The sequence below is a fragment of the Vigna unguiculata genome, chromosome 8 (assembly GCF_037176805.1).
Source record: "Vigna unguiculata cultivar grain cowpea cultivar isolate G323 ecotype 2 chromosome 8, ASM3717680v1, whole genome shotgun sequence".
NCBI lineage: Eukaryota > Viridiplantae > Streptophyta > Magnoliopsida > Fabales > Fabaceae > Vigna > Vigna unguiculata.
The window spans coordinates 40,729,225-40,753,168 of record NC_140799.1 but is presented as its reverse complement, the minus strand read 5'-3'; the positions used below and the strand labels follow the sequence as shown (position 1 = coordinate 40,753,168).

The following is a 23,944-nucleotide window of genomic DNA, read 5'->3' as shown; positions in this document are numbered from 1 at the left end:
CTAGAAAATTATCCATTGTTATATTGTTTATATTCTATTGTCATGAGTGTTTATTTTGAATAAAAAAAATAATGTAAAGAAATTAATTTTTTTTTAATTAAAAGAAATTATTATTTTTTAATTAAAAAAATAATTTATATATAACAAATATAATTTGGCCCCCCTAGAATTTTTGGTCAAGTTCCGCCACTGCATAGACATCTCGTGCGTAGGTTTAGAAATGGGTGGTTCGTTAGCGGTCCATAAGAGGTGGAATAGGATGTCCAAGAAAGTTTAAGATAGGTTTTAACCTGGTTTTGATATCATGTTAAGTAGTGGACTTAAAGACTAATTCAACCTATTGATTTGTAATGTGATGTTTGTGCCCTACTTGTATAGTATAAAATTATCTTATCTTTAGTCGACGTTGAACTTCCAACACAAATTAAGAACAGATAAAGAAGTCTAATAAATATCTTTATAACTTACTCAAAACAAATATTTAGAATGCCAATTTTGCATCCACTTAGGAATAGAGGGAAGAAATAAGACGGATTGAGCAAAATTGACATTCCAAACATTTGTTTAAAGAAAGCAATGGAGATATCTTTGAATTTCTCTGACCTCAATATGCATGACTCATATGAAGATCCTATACTTTTTGAGGATTTTGTAAGTAATTTCTATGTTTCAATTTTAGTTTAGAGTTTCGGGATGACCTATGTGATGGACATTTGGTTGATTCCATCATTATTTATGTTACTCATACTCACAATCCTTGTGTTGTAACTAACCTTCCTAAACTCTTTCTATGTAAAAATCTCTCACTTTTCTCAAACTTTGTCAAAAAAACGCATATAATTATATCAAATAAATACAATTAAGTAACCTATTCTCCTATAACTGGATTAAAATTCAAATATACTAAAAAATTAATTTTATTAATAATAAACTCATAAAAACAACTCTCTTTAAAAAGATTATTATAGAAACAAGTTCAAATTGTAAAGAGGGCAAGTTTGCTCTATTAAATTTAATATAAGGACCGATAATTTTGTATGATGATATAAGCAAGGGACGTTATTTTATGAGGGTGAATAAATTTAAATTATATTTAGGTCTAAATAGATTAATGATTTATCTATTTTTTTTATAAGCAAAGTATTAATAATTAATAAAGTAGAGCACTTCTGGGGTGTTTTAACCCTTTTACAAAAAATAATCCTATACATAAGGGATGCAAAAAAGTTAACATTATGAGATTCAACAAAAAAGAACGCAAAGACAAAATCTTTGTTCAACCTGAACACAATATAATAAGTGCATAGACTAACATCACAACCACCTAAGAAATTTCAATCCATTGTCCACCCTAAATACAAAACATAACCACATACATCTTCAAAGTACAAAGATGACAAACTATATTATAAATGAATAAATAAACTCAACAAATCCAGAGATCATCACCACATCCATAATTCTTTTTAATACATTTAAAGGTTTCAACATGTAGTTTCATAGTGTCCATGTAACCATGCTTTGTCCGTTGTATATCCAAAGCATAACCTGATCACCTAAACACTTGAGACAAACAAAGTTACCAATTCACAAAAAATTTATGCACAAAGAAGGACAGAAATACCAAACACTATAAGAGAAGTTGACAAAATGAATTTTATGTTTAAATTTTAAGGTTTAAGATTTATGGATTAAATATTTAAAATAGGTTTTAAAGAATAGGGATGTGTGATTTTTGTTGGTTTGGGCTACAGGGGACTATCCTTCTGTTAAGCTGAGACCACATGAACATTCCTTTCTCTTTTTTCTTTTTTTTTTTTTTCTTTTTCACCCTTTTTTATATGCATCGGGGATTAAGATGCATAAGAATTTTGTAGTAGTGAACTCATTTGATTATGGTTAGTTGATTACTAAAGTTTTTTATTCTCATCTCAAAATCTCATTTTAAAAAGATAATAAAATATAAGGTGAGTGCAGTTAATTTTGGTAAACTTATGAAGTTCCTTGTGATTTCGAGCTGATATATTAAGTGTTATATAAAAAATAATTATCTTAATTTATTGGGATTCCCATGTTAATTCTTATCCAAACAATATTTGAAAAAAAAGTTGTGAAAGCATATAATTTAAATGATAAATCAGAATTCAAGTAAGGAGTAAATTTGATAACAATCTCTATTAATTTGATAGCCTCACAGGTTTTCTAAAGAGAAAGCAAAGAGTAAAAGAATGAACACTCACTTAATTAAAACTTCTCAATCTTATTTGGTTTAATTGTTAAATGTTTTATTGAGGTGAAGGTTTAGTCCCAAAGTAATTGATTGAATTTTTGTGATTAATGAATCAATTGAAGCATTATGTGCAGCACTCATTCACATCAATCCCAAACCACATGCCATTTATAAAAATTGAATTTTTGATAATCACACCACAACGAATAACATTGAAGAAAACAAATAATGAATTAATCGAATCTATTTGGTTCTGGGACATAAAGAATTCTCGACCCATTTTCAATTCTAACTAGTTTTCTATTTATTTATTTATTTTCATTTTATCAATGTTTTTTTAAGACATTTGTTTCTTTTTCCTCTCTGGTTCTAAAATTGGTATTACGGTTTGTTTTGATTTTATTCTATTATTATATATTATATATTCTTCTCCTTTTCTTGGCCTATTACATTATTTATTTATTCAAATAAGAAATGAAGAATATAGTTAACAGTTAAATAATAAATTTAAAAAATAATTTAAAATATATGAGTAAGGTTATTATGAGTGATAAAGAGGGTGGCACACAGTTTAAGGAAGAGTCTGATACTGTAAATTTGCATGCGTTTTGTTTGGGCGTTGGGAATGCACTCTAATTTGTTGTGTCATAAATAACTGTCACAAAATACTACGATTGGGTCTCTAAAATTTGCATGCGTTTTGTTTGGTTCTTGGTCTGAATCATTCAACCTAATTTCTAATAAATACTCTCACAAAGTCCAAAGACATGCAACATTATCTGTGCACTGCAATTTTTTGTGTGGTCAACACTGTCGCAAGAAGATAACAAATCTGTCATTTATGTTTCTTCTGTTTTCACTTTTTTTCTCACATGATGTCTGAACATCATCTAATCATCATTTCCGTTATATTTTAATAATGAGTTGATATGTATTCAAAACTACAAATAATCTATCAATTTTTTTCTCAAAGTGTTTACTTTATTTTTCTTTTATGTTATTTAATTTATATAATTGCAAAGTACCAATGTTATGTTGAAGATTAATATTGATCACTATTTAAAATATTTAAACCTCACTACAAATCTCAATTTCATAATCGGGATTAAATTCTTCATCCACTCTAAAACCAGATACACTTAAGTCTCTAAGGTGAAGATTAAAGATTTTGAAGGTTTCAATTCCACTAAACTACAATGAAAATATACAAATTTTAAATTGATACAATCCTCGTATGGATCAAGAAAATCTTCCATTCCACATTTAAATCGACAACCTCGGAGATACAGGTGTTAAAGAAAAGGAAGATCAAAATTCGTAGTCTCAGGATATGTAACCAAGTTTGAGAGAAGTAAGAGATTTATGGAAGATATAGGTATAACATTTTTATCGCTTCTTAATGCCGTAAGAAACATATTTTTATCATTTTTAATCGTTTAATAAACATTGTAAAAAGATTTTATGTTTTCTTAACAGAACCACTTGAAAAATAGTGCTATAAAAACATGTATTCGAGAAGACTTAGAGTACAGAAAGAAGAGAGGTCGCAAAAATGAACAGAGAAAAAATCTGTGGGAGAAACTCTTCAAACTCAACGAGAGAAGAGAGTGAAAAAAAGTTGAGAGATGGAGAGAAGGAAGAAGACAGGTTTACTGTATTGCCTGATGAAATTATTCTACGCATACTTTCTTTTGTTGATGCAAAAATCGCAGTTCAAACATCAGTTTTAAACAAACGGTGTAGGAACCTTTGGGTTTCTCTGCCAGTTTTCAACTTCGATGACTCTTCATTCGAAGATGTCATGGTTTTTGAGGATTTTATAGATAATTTTTTTTATGGCAGAGATGCTTCCACCAATGTTTTTGATGTTAATTTAGAGTGTCACGATGAACTTGAAGATGGAGATTTGGTAGATTCAGTAATCGACCATGTTACTGATACACCATCCATCTTCAACACCATTGAAGCACTTAAAATCCTTGCTGAGTGTGTCGTGACCAACCTTTCCCAACTCTCTTTATGTAAATCTCTTACGTCTCTCAAACTATGTTACATAGTCACTGAGAACACAAATTTCAATCTTCCTTCTATCAAACACATTTACCTCCAAGATTGTAAATTTGAGTGTGGAGAGGAAAATTTTCTTCAACACGGAAAGATTAAGTCTTGGTGTACAAAGTACAATTTCATAGTCAGGTTAAATTTCTCATCCACTTTAAAACTAGATATCATCCACTTTAAAACTAGATATATTTAAGTCCGTAAGGTGAAGAGGAAAGATTTTGAATGTTTCAATACCACAAGAAGACAATGAAAATATACAAATTTTAAATTGACACAATCTTCGAATGGATCAAGAAAATCTTTCATTCCACATTAATATGGACAACCTCAAAGGCACATGTGTTGAAGAAAAAGAAGACCAAAATTCGTAATCTCAGAATAATTTTATCAGGCAATACCGTAAACCTGCCTTCATCCTTTTCTCTATCTCTCAACTTTTTTTCACTCTCTTCTCTCGTTGAGTTTGAAGAGTTTCTCCCACAAAATTTTTCTCTGTTCATTTTTGCCACCTCTCTTCTTTCTGTACCCTAAGTCTTCTCGAATACATGTTTTTATAGCACTATTTTTCAGGTGGTTTTGTTAAGAAAACATTACTGTGGAGAGGAAAATTTTCTTGATCCTTTTGAGGACTTTGTCAATTTAAAAATTTTGTATTTTCATAATTGTCGGTACTATACAGGAATTGAAACCCTCAAAATCTCTACTTTCCAACTTAGAGACTTAAGTATATCTGGTTTTAGAGTAGATAAAAAATTTAACCTTATCTATAAGATTGAGCTTTGCACACCGAAGTTTAAATATTTTAAATATTTTGACTCTGATCTATATTGTTTTTCTACAGAGATTGATCTTTTTTCACAAAAAAAAAATATTATTGCTTGATTGAGGATTCATCTGATTGAATTGTTTGACATAATGCCAACAGCAAGACATGTATCTTTGTCATGTAATATCATTAAAGTATTTTAATAATACAAATTACGATATTTTAGTTAACTGTGATATTTATGTAGCTTTTTAATTTAATTACAATGTTATTTGATATGATAATTGATACTATTTACAAGTTTTATTTACATTTTCTGATATACTGAAGGACGAACAATCTTCTCCTTTTAGTAAAATGAAAACTTTTGTTATAATACAAGATGAATCTTCTTCATATGTATGCCTCGGAATGTAAAGAACTACTTTTTGGTGCACCTTCTTGATTCGGTGAAAGTATGGGAAAATAAATTTATATTAAAAGTATTTTTTATAAATGTATGTATAATAACACGTTATTTTTTTTCTGAATGTCATAGTATTTTTTATTTTTCTTGTTACAGGTGAAAAATGATAAAAGAAATCTCATCGAAGATGTGTTTTCGTGATTTTGGTGAAGAACTTTGGACGAATCGAATCCTGGGATAAAAAGTTGTACCCCTCTGGATTTTACAGAGAATTCATGTTTGGCAACGGAATAGGAGTCCCGTTGGTAGTGATGATTATTCTTTATTTTGTGATTTTAAAGGGATATATCAGATGTCCTTCTGCTCTTAAATGTCAAAGTTTATCTTTTGAATAATATGTTTCTCAATAATATATATCCTTATCGTTTTTTTATGGCAAAAACAACTGTGCACAATGCACAGTTGTTGAAAGTCAGATCGTAAATTTACATCATAATTATAGCTATTTTCAAATGTGGTAATAAAAAACAAATATTAAAATAAAAAACTAATTACAAGCTTTAAAAACTCCATTGATACTGATTAATATGTTACAACATACAACAATGATAATGAGATGAATAGAAAACTGACCCGGTTAGAACCATTTCTTGGATTTTTCTTGCTACCAGAACAGGTGATGGCAGTGATGGCAGCATTTTTAATATTCCTGTGTGAGTAAAATTCAATAATATATCTTAGTTGCTAAAATAAACTTTGTCATTCGAAGAGTATATATGACAAGATTTTCCATCACCCACCATTTCCGTGAAAGGATAATAAATTTTTTGATGCATGTGTATTGTTAAGGAAAAAAGAAAGCATTTTTATATAATACATATCAAATATGTAAGGAAAAAAAATTATATAATATATATTAAATATGTAATTCCAAAGACTAATTTTATACTGCAGTCACAATACAAATTCAAGTAATGTTTATTAATAACTTTTGAACAATTTTTTGTTTTATATATGAATCTGAACATTGTTAACATTTTTATTTATTTGATAAAGGAAGTGACACACTTGTTTTTGTCAATCTTTTCCTTTGATTTTTTTTTCTTCTACATTTTCAATTCCAGTAAGTAATATATATATGTTTCTCAGCTTCAAATTACCAAACCGATTTTCTAATATTTTTACTTTCTATTATTTTTTATATTTTTTTATATTGTTAATTTCACTAGATAATATAGTAATATTTTACCTGAAAAATAATCAACTAATTTAATAATAATCAATGAATAAAATTAATTTTTTTCTGAATAATAGATTTTTTATTACTATGTGATTATGTTAGTTTAATAATGTGGTAAAATATTAATACATACATTGTAATATTTATTAATGTTTAATTGTTAGATATGTGGGTTTTAAGCCTAATTCAACCTCACAAAAAACTGACTTGTAAAGTGAGGATTGTACCCACTTATATATTGTGAATTGACCTTATCTCTTAGTTGTGGGACTTCCAACATTAATATATAAATATGAATGAATTATTAGAAAAATAATATAATATTTCTTATATTTCATATATAATTGTGAATTAACTTTAATATATATTAGAATTATCACATTCTAACAAGTTAACTAATCGTGACTAATTAATAAAATATTTTTTTTCTTCTTTTAATCTTTTATTAGCAAAGAAAATATTTTACGGATAATTCTTAAATAATAATAAATTCCCCAATTATTCAATTATACTCAATACAATGTTTGAAATTAAAATATATATCACTTTTAAATTAATTATTACAAGATAATCTTGATCCAGAAAATGTTTACTTTATCATAAAGTATGTCTTACTAAGAAGTTGAGGTGTAATATTAATTATGAAAAAACTTCATTTCATTTGAGTTAGTTCAATAAGAGTATCTATATAGGTCTATAGTTTATATAAATATATATATATATATATATATATATATATATATATAATTTGATTTATCTATATTATTAATATCATATTGATAATAATTATATGATGAAGAAAACTTTAACTTAAAATTATAAAGAGTTGCTTTTATTTTTATAATTTTTATAATAACAGCAAACCTTTAATTTTAATGAAGAACTTTAAACAAAACAGCCATGTTCAACGACAATATAAATATAATAAAAATTTATTATAAAATGAAATAATTTAGTTTTGATGAGAAATCTTCCAATACACTTCTAAAACTTTATTCTGTTTTATTTCTAAAGTAGATCAAGCCCAACTCCATTTAATATTTTGAACTAGAAGAAAAAGAACTTTTAAAACAATTATGCATTGACACAGTAGCTAATAATAAAATCAATATCAATGGTATTATTAGAAAAAATATTAGAAAAAAACAGTGAGCAGAAATTCATATGTTAAATGAAATAAAACAACCATCTGAGTTACATGATTAGAAAGTTTACCAAGTCGGATGAAGCTTCTGAGCTAATATCCTTCCGATCTCCGACGAACTTCGACAGAACAAGTTTATCAACAATATTTTCGACGTTTTCTTCTGCTTATGCTGCTTCAGCTTTCACACCTGTTTTCATAATCCTTAACAGAGACCATTAGACAAAAAAAACTCAAACTCACGGGTTATATATACAAGTCTAAAAGCCATAAAAATGAATGAAGTGTGAAATTAGCCGCAGCATGAAGTCACCTTGGGAGTGGAAGCGGCAAGATGAGAAGAGAAAGGTAGCAGTGGCATGGCAACCATAAAGAGAAAGAGGGCGGAGTTGAAAAAAATTCGGCGGCGGCGAAAGAGAGGGATGATTTTTAGGGTTAGGGTTAGGGATGGGAAACATGCGCAGCTTTTAGGTTAATGAGAGAACCAATTTGAAGGAACTTATACTTGCGCCGCTGCTCAACGTTAACTCACTGAAGAGATAAGATGAGATTTTCCACCATTCTTCCCTTCACACGTAGAGATAAAAGATTAACTTTATCACATATTGAAAAAATATAAGTTAAATATAAAAACCTCTGATATATAATTCAAGTTATATTTATATTATATGCACTTTTTCTTTTATGTTTACACGTCCTTGTGAATTTTCTTTAGAAATGCCCACCCGTTTATATTGCCAAATTCTTGAAATTAAAAGGGCATATGGCAAAGTGGATGTCCTCTTGGCCTTGATCATGGTGTTAATTATCAAGCTTTGGCCAATCTATGGGAACATTGTTCAGTGTTGATTCTTAGTTAAGAGTGTAATTTATCTAGTAATTGCACATATCGGTTCAATTATAGCACAATAAAACCGTATCTAAAAAATTTTGATTTGATAAAATAGTAATCTATTATCTACAATAAAACCGTATCTAAAAAAAAAATCATCAATCCACTTGAGAATTCAAAGGCATGGATAATCTTCAAAATCACCCATCAAATAAACCATCATCAATTGCACTAGCTCAAGAAAATATCTTAAATACTCCACGAATATCATCACTTCAAGCTTATTATAAATTGAATCATTTAAACTATTTCAAGCATTGAGTTGTTAATAGAAACCCATAACAGTATAATAGTGGATAGTTAAATAATAACCTTACAAGTGCGTGGATGGTCATGATAAGATATACACAGTCAAATTGGCATGTGCAAAGATGCAAAATAATTTAATTGGAGAATAGTCAATAGTCTTTGATAGTCTATGGCGATTTAAAGGTACTCCATCTGCAGTTCATTTAGCATGGTGTGTCATGTCAAATGGTGTACCTACAAAAGTCAAACTCAGGCTTAGAGGAATTTTACTGAACAATTATGATTGTGACCTGTGTGGGGATCAAGAAGAAAGCATAAGTTATTTGTTCTTTACTTGTAAAGTTGCCAACATGGTATGGAACTTGTGCAATAGATGGGTAGGGGTCTTGAGTGTACAACACAACCAGGAAGAAAACTTTCAACAGTTTCACTTAATTGAGTTTAACTACAAAGGGAATATAATTTGGAAAGGGGTGTGGATGGCTATCATGTTGAGTATATGGAAACACAGGAACAATTTAGTGTTCAGGAATGCCAAATCCGATGCAGAAGAAATATTTAGCATAGCTCAATTGAGAGCATGGGTATGGTTGAAGCATAAAAATACAAAAGTAAGCTTCTCTTCTTCAGATTGGTGTTTATGTCCTTTACATTGTATCAGATCTTTGTCATAGTCATGCACATTTATACATGACTACGTAGATTAGAAAATACTTGCCTGGCTTGAAGCATGTAAGGAATGTGTGGAAGGGAGGACTGATTTTAATACCTATAGTCTAGGTTTTCTATTTTGTTTGCAGGTGTGGTTACATATGAATGATGAATTGGAAGATGGAGGAAACAAAAGTTATTCACTATTATAATAAGACCACATAGATACCAGTGTGCCAGTGACCTTCTCTTCCTACGAGATACGGGACATATTGAAATATTGATTGAAGGATGTGGAAAGTCTGATTTTGAATATAATGCAAAATATATTGCTATTAGGAAACATAGGTGTGAAAAGTTTTGTGGTGTCTTAACACATTGGCCGTTGATGTGTGAGTCATATAGTAGCATTTAGAGTTTTCTGATGTATTTTGCCTCTGTGATGTATGTTGTTGATTATCTTCATTAGCTTGTGTGAGGTTTTTTGTTTTGATGAGGCTATGAAGCCAAGCTTTTGTTTCTACATGTACAAGTTGTACATCCTTGTGTATACGGGTTAGAGCACCCCTGAAGTATTCTCTTTAATTATTTTATTCTTTGCTGATCAAAACAAACCTTACAAGTATTTTTAGTGCGTAATAATATTAAATGTTTTCTTTCTATATTTTTTTATTTGAGGGTTAAGTATGTTTTTAATCCATGAACTTTGATACAAGTTTGGAATTAGTTTCTGTCCAAATTTTGATACATTTTGGTCTCGAAACTTAAAAAATAAATAAATATACTCATTTTAACTCAATTACGTTCAAGTTTTCATAATAACTCTTATTTGTTTATTCTTCCTGAGGTGTAATTTTTAAATCATGAGTTTAATATGATTTTTCATATTTTATTTACATTTTATTTAATTTGTTTTAATAAAATTTTCATGTGAATATGAGATCAAAGTTTAATGTTGTCCAATTTAAAAACTCAATTCTTAAAAATAACTAATAAAATTAATGTTGTCCAATTTATATATAAATATATATTTATATATAAAGAGATTCTCGTATTTTACTTTTAATATGTTTATAATATAATGATTGTTGACTTCTATGTTTAGATTTATTAAATAAAACTGTTATTTTTTTATTATATTTGTAAAGGTATATTTAACTTTGTTAACGAATAAAAATTTATTATACATATCAACTTAATCAATTTACAAATATTAATAATTTTATTATAATATAAATATTTGAAAATACATATAAACATGTGTGACAGTACTGTAATTCCGGCTGTATCAATTTTTTTTTTTTAAGAATATGAGATATTTAACCACGAACTAAATATATTATATAAAAATAAATGTCTACAAATAGTTAGATAATGATCCAATAGGTAACTTAAAATGCACAAGTGGTGTATGAATAATAATATAAAAGAAAAATGCTCAAGTGGTGTATGAATAATAATATAAAAAGAAATGCTGTAAAATTAATCTAAAAAATCAATTGAATCTACAATAATTGACATGATTTTATCTGGTGAAATAAAGAAAGAGGAATCTATCTTTCAAGCTGCATCTTCTTGCATTTATTAATTAATCTATTCTTTCAGCTTTGAATTTCGTTAATTAGCATAATAGTAAGCATTTTGTTTCCACAACTCAAACGTTTAAAATATTCTACCTTCAAAGATTTATCTGGAAGAAACATAAATATGGTGGAATTTTCACCGTATAAAAATGGTGGAAAAGTTTTCGTGGTGCTAAATGTCTTAAAGATTAAAGATAGGAATACCGAAACGTATCTCAATTTTTTGAACCTTTTTTCTATTTGGTGTGTGGATTTATCGAAGCCAAGATGGGATAAAGCAAATTAATGTACGAATAATATAAATGGGAATCACTTATTTTTTTATATCTTTTACTTTTTGACTATTTGGAAGATAATTTTTTGTCGAGTTTAATATTTATACGCTATTTGATAGATTTAATAGTAAATACAGTTATATTTATTAATGACAATAAACATTTCATATGATAGATCTTCTTACATAATTATATGAATTACTAATGTGTTTAAGTATTCATCAATTTTACATAAGTAATAATACATAAAATTATTATTTTTTGAATAAAGATATTGTTATATAATATATATTTTGAATTGTAATTATTAAATATGAAAATACTTTAAGCTAAATTACAAATGTTTTAGAAAGTATAGTAATATGTTCTATTATAATAGAGATTGTCCTCAAATTTACTCCTTACTTTATCGATTTTAAAAAAAAAGAACTAAATTGAATAAAAATAAAAAATATTGAAACCAAATTGAATTTAAAAAGTCTGACATGTGAACTTGTCTCCTATAAGATTGGTTTCTACGTCAAAAGCAAAATTGAGTGAAGATCAAAGATAAAAGATCTTCAAAATATATACAATCTTGAACGGTAGAGTCACGCAAATCGTTAAAAAGTAGACTTAAAACGTAACTCAATCCCACAAAATCGGATTTTTTTAAGGTGAGATTTGTACCCTATTTATATAGTATGAAATTGTCTTATTTCTAGTCATATTGAATTTTCAACACACTCCCTCACGTCGAGGTATAGACATCTCGTGGGTAGGTCTAGCAATGGGTGGTTCGTTAGCGGTCCCATAGGAGGTGGAACAAGATGTCCAAGAAAGTTCGTTATGATATGTTTTAATATGGCTATGATACCATGTTAAGTAGTGGACTTAAAACCTAATTCAACCTCATAAAATCGATTTGTAATGTGAAGTTTGTACCCTACTTGTATAGTATAAAATTATCTTATTTTTAGTCGACGTCGAACTTCCAATACAAATTAAGAACAGATAAAGAAATCGAAAAATATCTTTATAGCTTACTCAAAACAAATATTTAGAATGCCAAATTTGCACCCACTGAGAAATAGAGGGAAGAAATAAGACGGATTGAGCAAAGTTGACATTCCAAACATTTGTTTTAAGCAAGCAATGGAGATATTTTGAAATTCTCTGACCTCAATCTGCATGACTCATATATGAAGATCCTATACTTTTTGAGGATTTTGTAGATAATTTCTGTTTCAATTTTAGTTTAGAGTTTCGGGATGACCTTTATGATGGACATTTGGTTGATTCCATCTGATTTTCACAATCCTTGTGTTGTAAGTAACCTTCCTAAACTCTTTCTATGTAAGTCTCTCACTTTTCTCAAACTTTGTTAAATTACTGTACCACAGCTACAAGATTAGAAAAAAAAAACATAATTATATCAAATAAATACAATTAAGTAACCTATTCTACTATAACTGGATTAAAATTCAAATATACTAAAAAATTAATTTTATTAATAATAAACTCATATAAAAACAACTCTATTTAAAAAGATTATTATAGAAACAAGTTCATATTGTAAAGAGGGCAAGTTTGCTCTATTAAATTTAATATAAGGACCGATAATTTTGTATGATGATATAAGCAAGGGACGTTATTTTATGAGGGTGAATAAATTTAAATTATATTTAGGTTTAAATAGATTAATAATTTATCTATTTTTTTTATAAGCAAAGTATTAATAATTAATATATTAGAGCACTTGTGGGGTGTTTTAACCCTTTTACAAAAAATAATCCTATACATAAGGGATGCAAAAAAGCTAACATTATGAGATTCAACAAAAAAGAATGCAAAGACAAAATCTTTGTCCAACCTGGACACAATATAATAAGTGCATAGACTAACATCACAACCACTTAAGAAATTTCAATCCATTGTCCACCCTAAATACAAAACATAACCACATACATCTTCAAAGTACAAAGATGACAGAACTATATTATAAATGAATAAATAAACTCAACAAATCCAGAGATCATCACCACATTCATGATTCTTCTTAATACATTTAAAGGTTTCAACATGTAGTTTCACGGTGTCCATGTAACCATGCTTCGTCCGTTGTATATCTAAAGCAGAACCTGACCACCTAAACACTTGAGACAAACAAAGTTACAAATTCACAAAAAATTTATGCACAAAGGAGGACAAAAAATACCAAAAACTATAAGAGAAAAGTTGACAAAATGAATTTTATGTTTAAAGTTTAAGGTTTAAGATTTATGGTTTAAATATTTAAAATAGGTTTTAAAGAATAGGGATGTGTGATTTTTGTTGGTTTGGGCTACAGGGGACTATCCTTCTGTTAAGTTGAGACCACATGAATATTCCTTTCTCTTTTTTTTTTTTTTTTTCTTTTTCACCCTTTTTTTATATGCATCGGGGATTAAGATGCATAAGAATTTTGTAGTGGTTAACTCATTTGATTATGGTTAGTTGATTACTAAAGTTTTTTATTCTCATCTCAAAATCTCATTTTAAAAAGATAATAAAATATAAGGTGAGTGCAGTTAATTTTGGTAAACTTATGAAGTTCCTTGTGATTTCGAGCTGATATAGTAAGTGTTATTTAAAAAATAATTATCTTAATTTATTGGGATTCCCATGTTAATTCTTATCCAAACAATATTTGAACAAAAAGTTGTGAAAGCATATAATTTAAATGATAAATCAGAATTCAAGTAAGGAGTAATTTGATAACAATCTTTGGTTTAATTATATTAAGAAAATTGAAGAAAACAATTGAATTTTTGATAATCACACCACAACGAATAAAATTGAAGAAAACAAATAATGAATTAATCGAATCTATTTGGTTCTGGAACATAAAGAATTCCCTACCCATTTTCAATTCTAACTAGTTTTCTATTTATTTATTTTCATTTTATCAATGTATTTTTAAGACATTTGTTTCTTTTTCCTCTCTGGTTCTGAAAATGGTATTACGGTTTGTTTTGATTTTATTCTATTATATATTCTCCTCCTTTTCTTGGCCTATTACATTATTTATTTATTCAAATAAGAAATGAAAAACATAGTTAACAGTTAAATAATAAAATGTATTACTATAATAGGTTATTATGAGTGATAAAGAGGGTGGCACACAGTTTAAGGAAGAGTCTGATACTGTAAATTTGATGCGTTTTGTTTGGGCGTTGGGAATGCACTCTAATTTGTTGTGTCATAAATAACTGTCACAAAATACTACGATTGGGTCTCTAAAATTTGCATGCGTTTTGTTTGGTTCTTGGTCTGAATCATTCAACCTAATTTCTAATAAATACTCTCACAAAATCCAAAGACATGCAATTTTTTGTGTGGTCAACACTGTCGCAAAAAGATAACAAATCTGTCACTTATGTTTCTTCTGTTTTCACTTTTTTTCTCACATGATGTCTGAACATCATCTAATCATTTCCGTTATATTTTAGTAATGAGTTGATATGTTTTATATGTATTCAAATTTAAAAGTGTTCAGAAGAATTGTAAAGGATAATACATATTAATATGAGCCTGATAACACCTCTGCAAGCTTATCTATTTTCTGTATTTCTACCAAACTACAAATAATCTATCAAATATACTATGACATTCTGAAAAAAATAAAATAGAAGGTGTGTTTATACATTTATAAAAAAATGCTTTTAAATATAATTTTACTTTTTCTGGTACCTTCACCAAATAAAAAAGATGCATAAAAAATTAGTTATTTACGTTTCAAGACATAACAGAGGAGCAAGATCCATCATGTATTAACTCAAAAGTTTTCATCTAGAGAAAGGAGAATATTAATCTGGAAACATAAATAAAATCTTGAAATAATATTAATTTTCATACCAAACAACATTGTAATTCAATTACATTAATATAACAATTAAGTAAAACATAATAATTTATATTATTAAAATACTTACTTCTATAATTTTAGACGACAAAGATACAAATTTTGTTCTTTGTATTACTTCAAACAATTCAATCAGATGAGAAGAATGAATCAATATCCTCACTCGATCAACACATAATAACATATGTTTTCTTCACTAAGGAAAGACTAATATCCGTGGAGAAACATGGATTAGATTCAAAATATTTAAAATATTTAAACCTCACTACAAAGCTCAATTTCATAATCGGATTAAATTCTTCATCCACTGTAAAACCAGATACACTTAAGTCTCAAAGGTGAAGATTAAAGATTTTGAAGGTTTCAATTCCACTAAACTACAATAAAAATATACAAATTTTAAATTGATACAATCCTCATATGATCAAGAAAATCTTCCATTCCACATTTAAATCGACAACCTCGGATATACAAGTGTTAAAGAAAAGGAAGATCAAAATTCCTAGTCTCAGTGGATATGTAACGAAATTTGAGAGAAGTAAGAGATTTATGGAAGATATAGGTATAATATTTTTATCGCTTCTTAATGACGTAAGAAACATATTTTTATCATTTTTAATAGTATAATAAACATTGTAAAGAAATTTAGAAAAAAACTTGATACAAAGACCAGTAATGTTTTCTTAACAGAACCACTTGAAAAATAGTGCTATAAAAACATGTATTCGAGAAGACTTAGGGTACAGAAAGAAGAGAGGTCGCAAAAATGAACAGAGAAAAAATCTGTGGGAGAAACTCTTCAAACTCAACGAGAGAAGAGAGTGAAAAAAAGTTGAGAGATGGAGAGAAGGAAGAAGACAGGTTTACTGTATTGCCTGATGAAATTATTCTACGCATACTTTCTTTTGTTGATGCAAAAATCGCAGTTCAAACATCAGTTTTAAACAAACGGTGTAGGAACCTTTGGGTTTCTCTGCCAGTTTTCAACTTCGATGACTCTTCATTCGAAGATGTCATGGTTTTTGAGGATTTTATAGATAATTTTTTTTATGGCAGAGATGCTTCCACCAATGTTTTTGATGTTAATTTAGAGTGTCACGATGAACTTGAAGATGGAGATTTGGTAGATTCAGTAATCGACCATGTTACTGATACACCATCCATCTTCAACACCATTGAAGCACTTAAAATCCTTGCTGAGTGTGTCGTGACCAACCTTTCCCAACTCTCTTTATGTAAATCTCTTACGTCTCTCAAACTATGTTACATAGTCACTGAGAACACAAATTTCAATCTTCCTTCTATCAAACACATTTACCTCCAAGATTGTAAATTTGAGTGTGGAGAGGAAAATTTTCTTAATCCTTTCGAGGACTATGTTAATTTAAAAACTTTGTATTTTCATAATTGTCAGTACTATGGTGGAATTGAAACCCTCAAAATTTCTACTCCTCAACTTACAGACTTAAGTATATCTAATTTTAGAGTAGATGAAAAATTTAATCCTGATTGTAAAATTGAGCTTTGCACACCAAAGCTTAAATATTTTAAATATTTTGACTCTAATTTATATTGTTTTTCTACAAAAATTGATCTTTCCTCGGTCAAGAAAATACATGTTAATGTATGTTCCTTAACTAAGGATATTGATTCATTATTTCATCTAATTGAATTGTTTGAAATAATGCAAACAGCCAGACATGTATCTTTGTCGCGTAATGTCATCAAAGTAAGTAATTTGATAATACAAGTTATGATGTTTTTTAGATAATTTATATTAATGTAGTTTCGTAATTTATTACTGATGTTGTTTAATATTGATACTATTTGCAGGTTTTATCTATGTTTTCTGATATACTAAAGGATGAACAATGTTCTCCTTTTAGTAGAATGAAATTTTTTGAGATAATACAGGATGATTCTTCTTCCTATGTGATGCCTCGGAATGTAAAGAACTACTTTTTTGGTGCACCTTCTTGATTTGATGAAGGTATGAGAAAAATTAAATTTATATTAAAAATATTTTTTATAAATGTATGTATAACCACACGTTATTTTTTTTTTCTGAATGTCATAGTATTTATTATTTTTTTCTGTTACAGGTGAAAAATGATAAAAGAAATCTCATCGAAGATGTGTTTTCGTGATTTTGGTGAAGAACTTTGGAAGAATCGTATCATGGGATAAAAAGTTGTACCTCTCTGGATTTCACAGAGAATTCATGTTTGGCAACGGAATAGGAGTCCCGGTGGTAGTGATGATTATTCTTTATTTTGGGATTTTAAAAGGATATATCAGACGTGCTTCTGCTCTTAAATGTCAAAATGTATATTTTGAATATGTTTCTCAATAATATATATCAATTTTGTTTTATCACTCAGATTATGTTTTATCAATTTTGTTTATTTTGCTATTTTATACAATTTTACTTATAGTTTTATTTTCTATTATGAGAAATTATTAACTAAAACTTATTCTGAGTTTTTTTAATTATGTTATAAACTTTGACATTAAAAAATAATAACGTAAAAGTTTAAAACTTCACAGATTCAAGTTTAAAACTTCACAGATACTAAATTCTAACAAAACTTCATATAGAAGTTTAAAACTTCACGGAACACTATTTGCATGTATAATAAATTAAATAACATAAAAACGAAAAAAAAAAAGAAAGAAGAAGAAGTAAAATTTGTGAAAAGAAAACGTGGTTGGTGGAGTATTTTGAATCTTGAAGAAATACAGTAAATAGGTCAACGTGCAGATTTGGATTTTGTGACAGTATTTATTATCACGCAGCCAAACAAATTGCATGCAAATTCATATCAGACTCTTCCTTATCACGTGTGTCACTGTCTTTATCATACTATTTGTTATAATTTAATAATTTAATTACAATGCTGTTTCATGTTATGATATATTAATAGACAGAGATATAACTCAATAAACACCGAAATTCCAATTTATTTATTCTATTATTCTATTATTATATATTATATATTCTTCTCCTTTTCTTCGCCTATTACATTATTTATTTATTCAAGTAAGAAATGAAGAATATAGTTAACAGTTAAATAATAAATTTAAAAAATAATTTCAACATAAATGAGTAAGGTTATTGTCAGTCATAAATACAGTCACAAACTACGATTGAGTCTCTGATATTTGCATGAGTTTTGTTTGGCTGTTGTATGAATCATCAACCTAAATGCTAATAAATACTCTCACAAAATCAAATTTTTTCTTGGATTTTTCCATTATATTTTAAATATAAAGTTGATATATTTTATATGTTATTCAAATTTAAAAATGTTCAGAAAAATTGTAAAGGATAAGTTAATACATGTTAATATGAGTTTGATAACACCTCAGCAAGCTTATTTGTATTTCTACAAGATCAAATAATCTATCAGTTTTTTTTCTGAAAGTGTTTACTTTATTTTTCTTTTACGTTATTTAATTTATATAATTGCAAAGTACATATGTTGAAGATTAATATTTATCACTATTTTTAGATATCAAATATTAATCATCAATTAGATGTACTGACAAAAAAAATTGTCTCATCAGATAATATTAATGTATTAAATGTAACCTTTGACTTATCTTACAAATGATTATTTTAAGAAAAAAAACAAAATTTGCCCATTGGATAGTTGGATTTGTAATTGGGCCATCTGAGTTACATGCTAATGGCATAAATATATTTAGAACTAAATTTAATTTAATTTATTTTCGTAAAATTTATTTAAGAAGATGAAATTGTGTTGGGCTATAGGGGTCATAATACATTGTACATGAAAGTATTGTTCAAAAGGTAATTTTTTACATTAAGAGCATAAGCACATGTGACATATATATCCCTTTAAGATCACAAAATAAGGACATGAATTCTGTCGGCAAACATGAAATTTTTGTAAAATCAAGAAATGTATAACTTTTTATCCCAGACACAACTCTCCAAAGTTCTTCACAAAAACATATATTCAATGTGATTGTTTTTGTCATCTTGCACTTGTAAAAAAAAAATACTATGACATTCTGAAAAAAAAATGTGGGGTTTATACATTTACAAAAAAAATGCTTTTAAATATAATTTTATTTTTTCTGGTACCTTCACCAAATAAAAAAATGCATAAAAAATAGTTTTTTACGTTTGAAGACATAACAGAGGAGGAAGATGCATCTTGTATTAACTCAAAAGTTTTCATTATAGAGAAAGGAGAAGATTAATCCTTCAATATATCAGAAAACATACATAAAATCTACAAATAATATTAATTATCATACCAAACAACATTGTAATTCAATTACGAAACTACGTCAATATAACAATTAACTAAAACATAATAATTTGTTATTAAAATACTTACTTTTATAATTTTAGACAACAAAGATACAAGTTTTGCTCTTTGTATTATTTCAAACAATTCAATCAGATGAGAAGAGTGAATCAATATCTTCACTCAAACAACGTATGTTAACATATATTTTCTTCAACACGGAAAGATTAATCTCCGCGAAAAAACTTAGATTAGATTCAAAATATTTAAAATATTTAAGTCTTGGTGTACAAAGTACAATTTCATAGTCAGGTTAAATTTCTCATCCACTTTAAAACTAAATATATTTAAGTCCGTAAGGTGAAGAGGAAAGATTTTGAATGTTTCAATACCACACGAATACAATGAAAATATACAAATTTTAAATTGATACAATCTTCAAATGGATCAAGAAAATCTTCCATTCCACATTAATATGGACAACCTCAAAGGCACATGTGTTGAAGAAAAAGAAGACTAAAATTCGTAATCTCAGAATAATTTTATCAGGCAATACAGTGAACCTGTCTTCTTCCTTCTCTCTATCTCTCAACTTTTTTTCTCTTTCTTCTCTCTTTGAGTTTGAAGAGTTTCTTCCACAGAATTTTTTTCTGTTCATTTTTGCCACCTCTCTTCTTTCTGTACCTTAAGTCTTCTCGAATACATGTTTTTATAGTATTATTCTTCAGGTGGTTTTGTTAAGAAAACATTACTGGTCTTTGTATAAAGTTTTCTTCTAAATTTCTTTACAATGTCTATTATACGATTAAAAATGATAAAAATATGTTTCTTACGTCGTTAAGAAGTGATAAAAATATTATATATATATATATATATATATATATATATATATTCCATAAATCTCTTACTTCTCTCAATCTTGGTTACGTAGCTAGTGAGACCACAAATTTTGATCTTCCTTGTCTTAAGCACATGTATCTCCAAAGTTGTCGATTTGAGTGTGAAGAGGAAAATTTTCTTGATCCTTTTGAGGACTTTGTCAATTTAAAAACTTTATATTTTCATAATTGTCGGTGCTACAAAGGAATTGAAACCCTCAAAATTTCTACTTTCCAACTTAGAGACTTAAGTATCTCTAGTTTTATAGTAGATGAAAAATTTAACCTTGTCTATAAGATTGAGCTTTGCACACCGAAGTTTAAATATTTTAAATATTTTGACTCTGATCTATATTGTTTTTCTACGGAGATCGATCTTTTCTCAGTAAAAAAAATATATTATTGCTTGATTGAGGATACTGATTCATTATTTCATCTGATTGAATTGTTTGACATAATGCCAACAGCAAGACATGTATCTGTCATCTAATATCATCAAAGTAAGTATTTTAATAATACAAATTATGATATTTTAGTTAACTGTGATATTAATGTAGTTCTTTAATTTAGTTACAATGTTATTTGACATGATAATTGATACTATTTATAAGTTTTATTTTGATATACTGAAAGGCGAATAATCTTCTCTTTTCAGTAAAATGAAAACTTTTGTTATAATACAAAATGAATCTTCTTCCTATGTATGCCTCGGAACGTAAAGAACTACTTTTTGGTGCACCTTCTTGATTTGGTGAAAGTATGGGAAAAATAAATTTATATTAAAAGTATTTTTTATAAATGTATGTATAATAACACATTATTTTTTTTCTGAATGTCATAGTATTTTTTATTTTTCTTGTTACAGGTGAAAAATGATAAAAGAAATCTCATCGAAGATGTGTTTTCGTGATTTTGGTGAAGAACTTTGGACGAATCGAATCCTGGGATAAAAAGTTGTACCCCTCTGGATTTTACAGAGAATTCATGTTTGGCAACGGAATAGGAGTCCCGTTGGTAGTGATGATTATTCTTTATTTTGTGATTTTAAAGGGATATATCAGATGTCCTTCTGCTCTTAAATGTCAAAGTTTATCTTTTGAATAATATGTTTCTCAATAATATATATCCTTATCGTTTTTTTATGGCAAAAACAACTGTGCACAATGCACAGTTGTTGAAAGTCAGATCGTAAATTTACATCATAATTATAGCTATTTTCAAATGTGGTAATAAAAAACAAATATTAAAATAAAAAACTAATTACAAGCTTTAAAAACTCCATTGATACTGATTAATATGTTACAACATACAACAATGATAATGAGATGAATAGAAAACTGACCCGGTTAGAACCATTTCTTGGATTTTTCTTGCTACCAGAACAGGTGATGGCAGTGATGGCAGCATTTTTAATATTCCTGTGTGAGTAAAATTCAATAATATGTCTTAGTTGCTAAAATAAACTTTGTCATTGGAATATTGTATATGACAAGATTTTCCATCACCCACCATTTCCGTGAAAGGATAATAAATTTTTTGATGCATGTGTATTGTTAAGGAAAAAAGAAAGCATTTTTATATAATACATATCAAATATGTAACTCCAAACACTAATTTTATAACAAAGTCACATTAAAGGAAGAAAATATTTTTCTTCCTTTAATTTATTATGGTTTAAGTTTTATTATAAACTTAAAACTATATTTTCTAACGGATCATTCTTAAATAATAATAAATTCCTCAATTATTCAATTAAACTCAATGTTTGAAATTAAAATATATATATATATATATATATATCACTTTTAAATTAATTATTACAAAATAATCATAGTCCAGGAAAAAAAAATTTTGCTCTATTATAAAGTGTGTCTTACTAAGAAATTGAGGTGTCAGATTAATCATGGAAAAATTTCATTTCATTTTATTTGAGTTGAGTCAGTTCAACAAGCGTATCTATATAAGTCTATAATATATATATATATATATATATATATATATATATATATATATATATATATATAATTTGATTTATCTATATTATTATTAATATCTTATTGATACTAATTATATGATGAAGAAATACGTATGTTAAATGAAATGAAACAACCATCTGAGTTACATGATCAGAAAGTTTACCAAGTCGGATGAAGCTTCTGAGCTAATATCCTTCCGATCTCCGACGAACTTCAACAGAACCAATTTATCACCAATATTGTGGACGTTTTCTTCTGCTCATGCTCCTGCTTCAGCTTTCACACCTGTTTTCATAGTCATTAACAGACACCATAAGACAAAAAAAACTCAAACTCACGGGTTATATATACAAGTCTAAAAGCCATAAAAATGAATGAAGTGTGAAATTAGCCGCAGCATGAAGTCACCTTGGGAGTGGAAGCGGCAAGATGAGAAGAGAAAGGTAGCAGTGGCATGGCAACCATAAAGAGAAAGAGGGCGGAGTTGAAAAAAATTCGGCGGCGGCGAAAGAGAGGGATGATTTTTAGGGTTAGGGTTAGGGATGGGAAACATGCGCAGCTTTTAGGTTAATGAGAGAACCAATTTGAAGGAACTTATACTTGCGCCGCTGCTCAACGTTAACTCACTGAAGAGATAAGATGAGATTTTCCACCATTCTTCCCTTCACACGTAGAGATAAAAGATTAACTTTATCACATATTGAAAAAATATAAGTTAAATATAAAAACCTCTGATAAATAATTCAAGTTATATTTATATTATATGCACTTTTTGGTATGTTTAGACTTTCTTGTGCATTTTCTTTAGAAATGTCCACCCGTTTATATTGCAAAATTCTTCAAATTAAAAGGGAATATGGCAAAGTGGGTGTCCTGTTGGCCTTGATCATGGTGTTAATTATCAAGCTTTGGCCAATCTATGGGAACATTGTTCAGTGTTGATTCTTAGTTAAGAGTGTAATTTATCTAATAAGTGCACATATCGGTTCAATTGTAGCACAATAAAACCGTATCTAAAAAAATTTGGTTTAATAAAATAGTAAGCTGTAATCTATTTCAAGTTTTGTAATAATCACCTTATTTTTTATTCAATTCAACCATTCAATTGAATCAAAAAAAAATTAAATCATCAATCCACTTGAGAATTCAAAGTCATTGCTTGGATAATCTTCAAAATCACCCATCAAATAAACCATCATCAATTGCACTGGCTCAAGAAAATATATTAAATACTCTACGAATATGATCACTTCAAGCTTATTATAAATTGAATAATTTAAACTATTTCAAGCATTGAGTTGTTAATTGAAACCGATAACAATATAATAGTGGATAGTTAAATAATAACCTTACAAGTGGGTGGATGGTCATGATAAGGTATACACAATCAAATTGGCATGTACAAAGATGCAAAATAGTTTAATTGG

General features: G+C 27.8%; 2 long non-coding RNA genes across 4 annotated transcripts; both read right to left on the bottom strand.

Annotated features, from left to right (window-relative positions):
- Window positions 1–1,271: 1,271 nt before the first annotated feature.
- Window positions 1,272–8,422, bottom strand: LOC114195211 (uncharacterized). Of its 2 annotated transcripts, none has more exons than XR_014984175.1 (4): window positions 8,164–8,422; window positions 7,922–8,040; window positions 6,100–6,175; window positions 1,272–1,563 (listed from the first exon to the last, which is right to left on the bottom strand). It is a non-coding gene; the product is annotated as an uncharacterized LOC114195211 (long non-coding RNA). The 2 variants fall into 2 exon arrangements; XR_014984174.1 differs by having other exon boundaries at window positions 1,272–1,556; window positions 8,164–8,420.
- Window positions 8,423–13,271: 4,849 nt separating this feature from the next.
- On the bottom strand, window positions 13,272–23,187 carry LOC146884487 (uncharacterized). Of its 2 annotated transcripts, XR_014984284.1 has the most exons (4): window positions 22,926–23,187; window positions 22,681–22,802; window positions 21,884–21,959; window positions 13,272–13,628 (listed from the first exon to the last, which is right to left on the bottom strand). It is a non-coding gene; the product is annotated as an uncharacterized LOC146884487 (long non-coding RNA). The 2 variants fall into 2 exon arrangements; XR_014984285.1 differs by lacking the exon at window positions 13,272–13,628 and having other exon boundaries at window positions 21,802–21,959; window positions 22,926–23,185.
- Window positions 23,188–23,944: the final 757 nt, after the last annotated feature.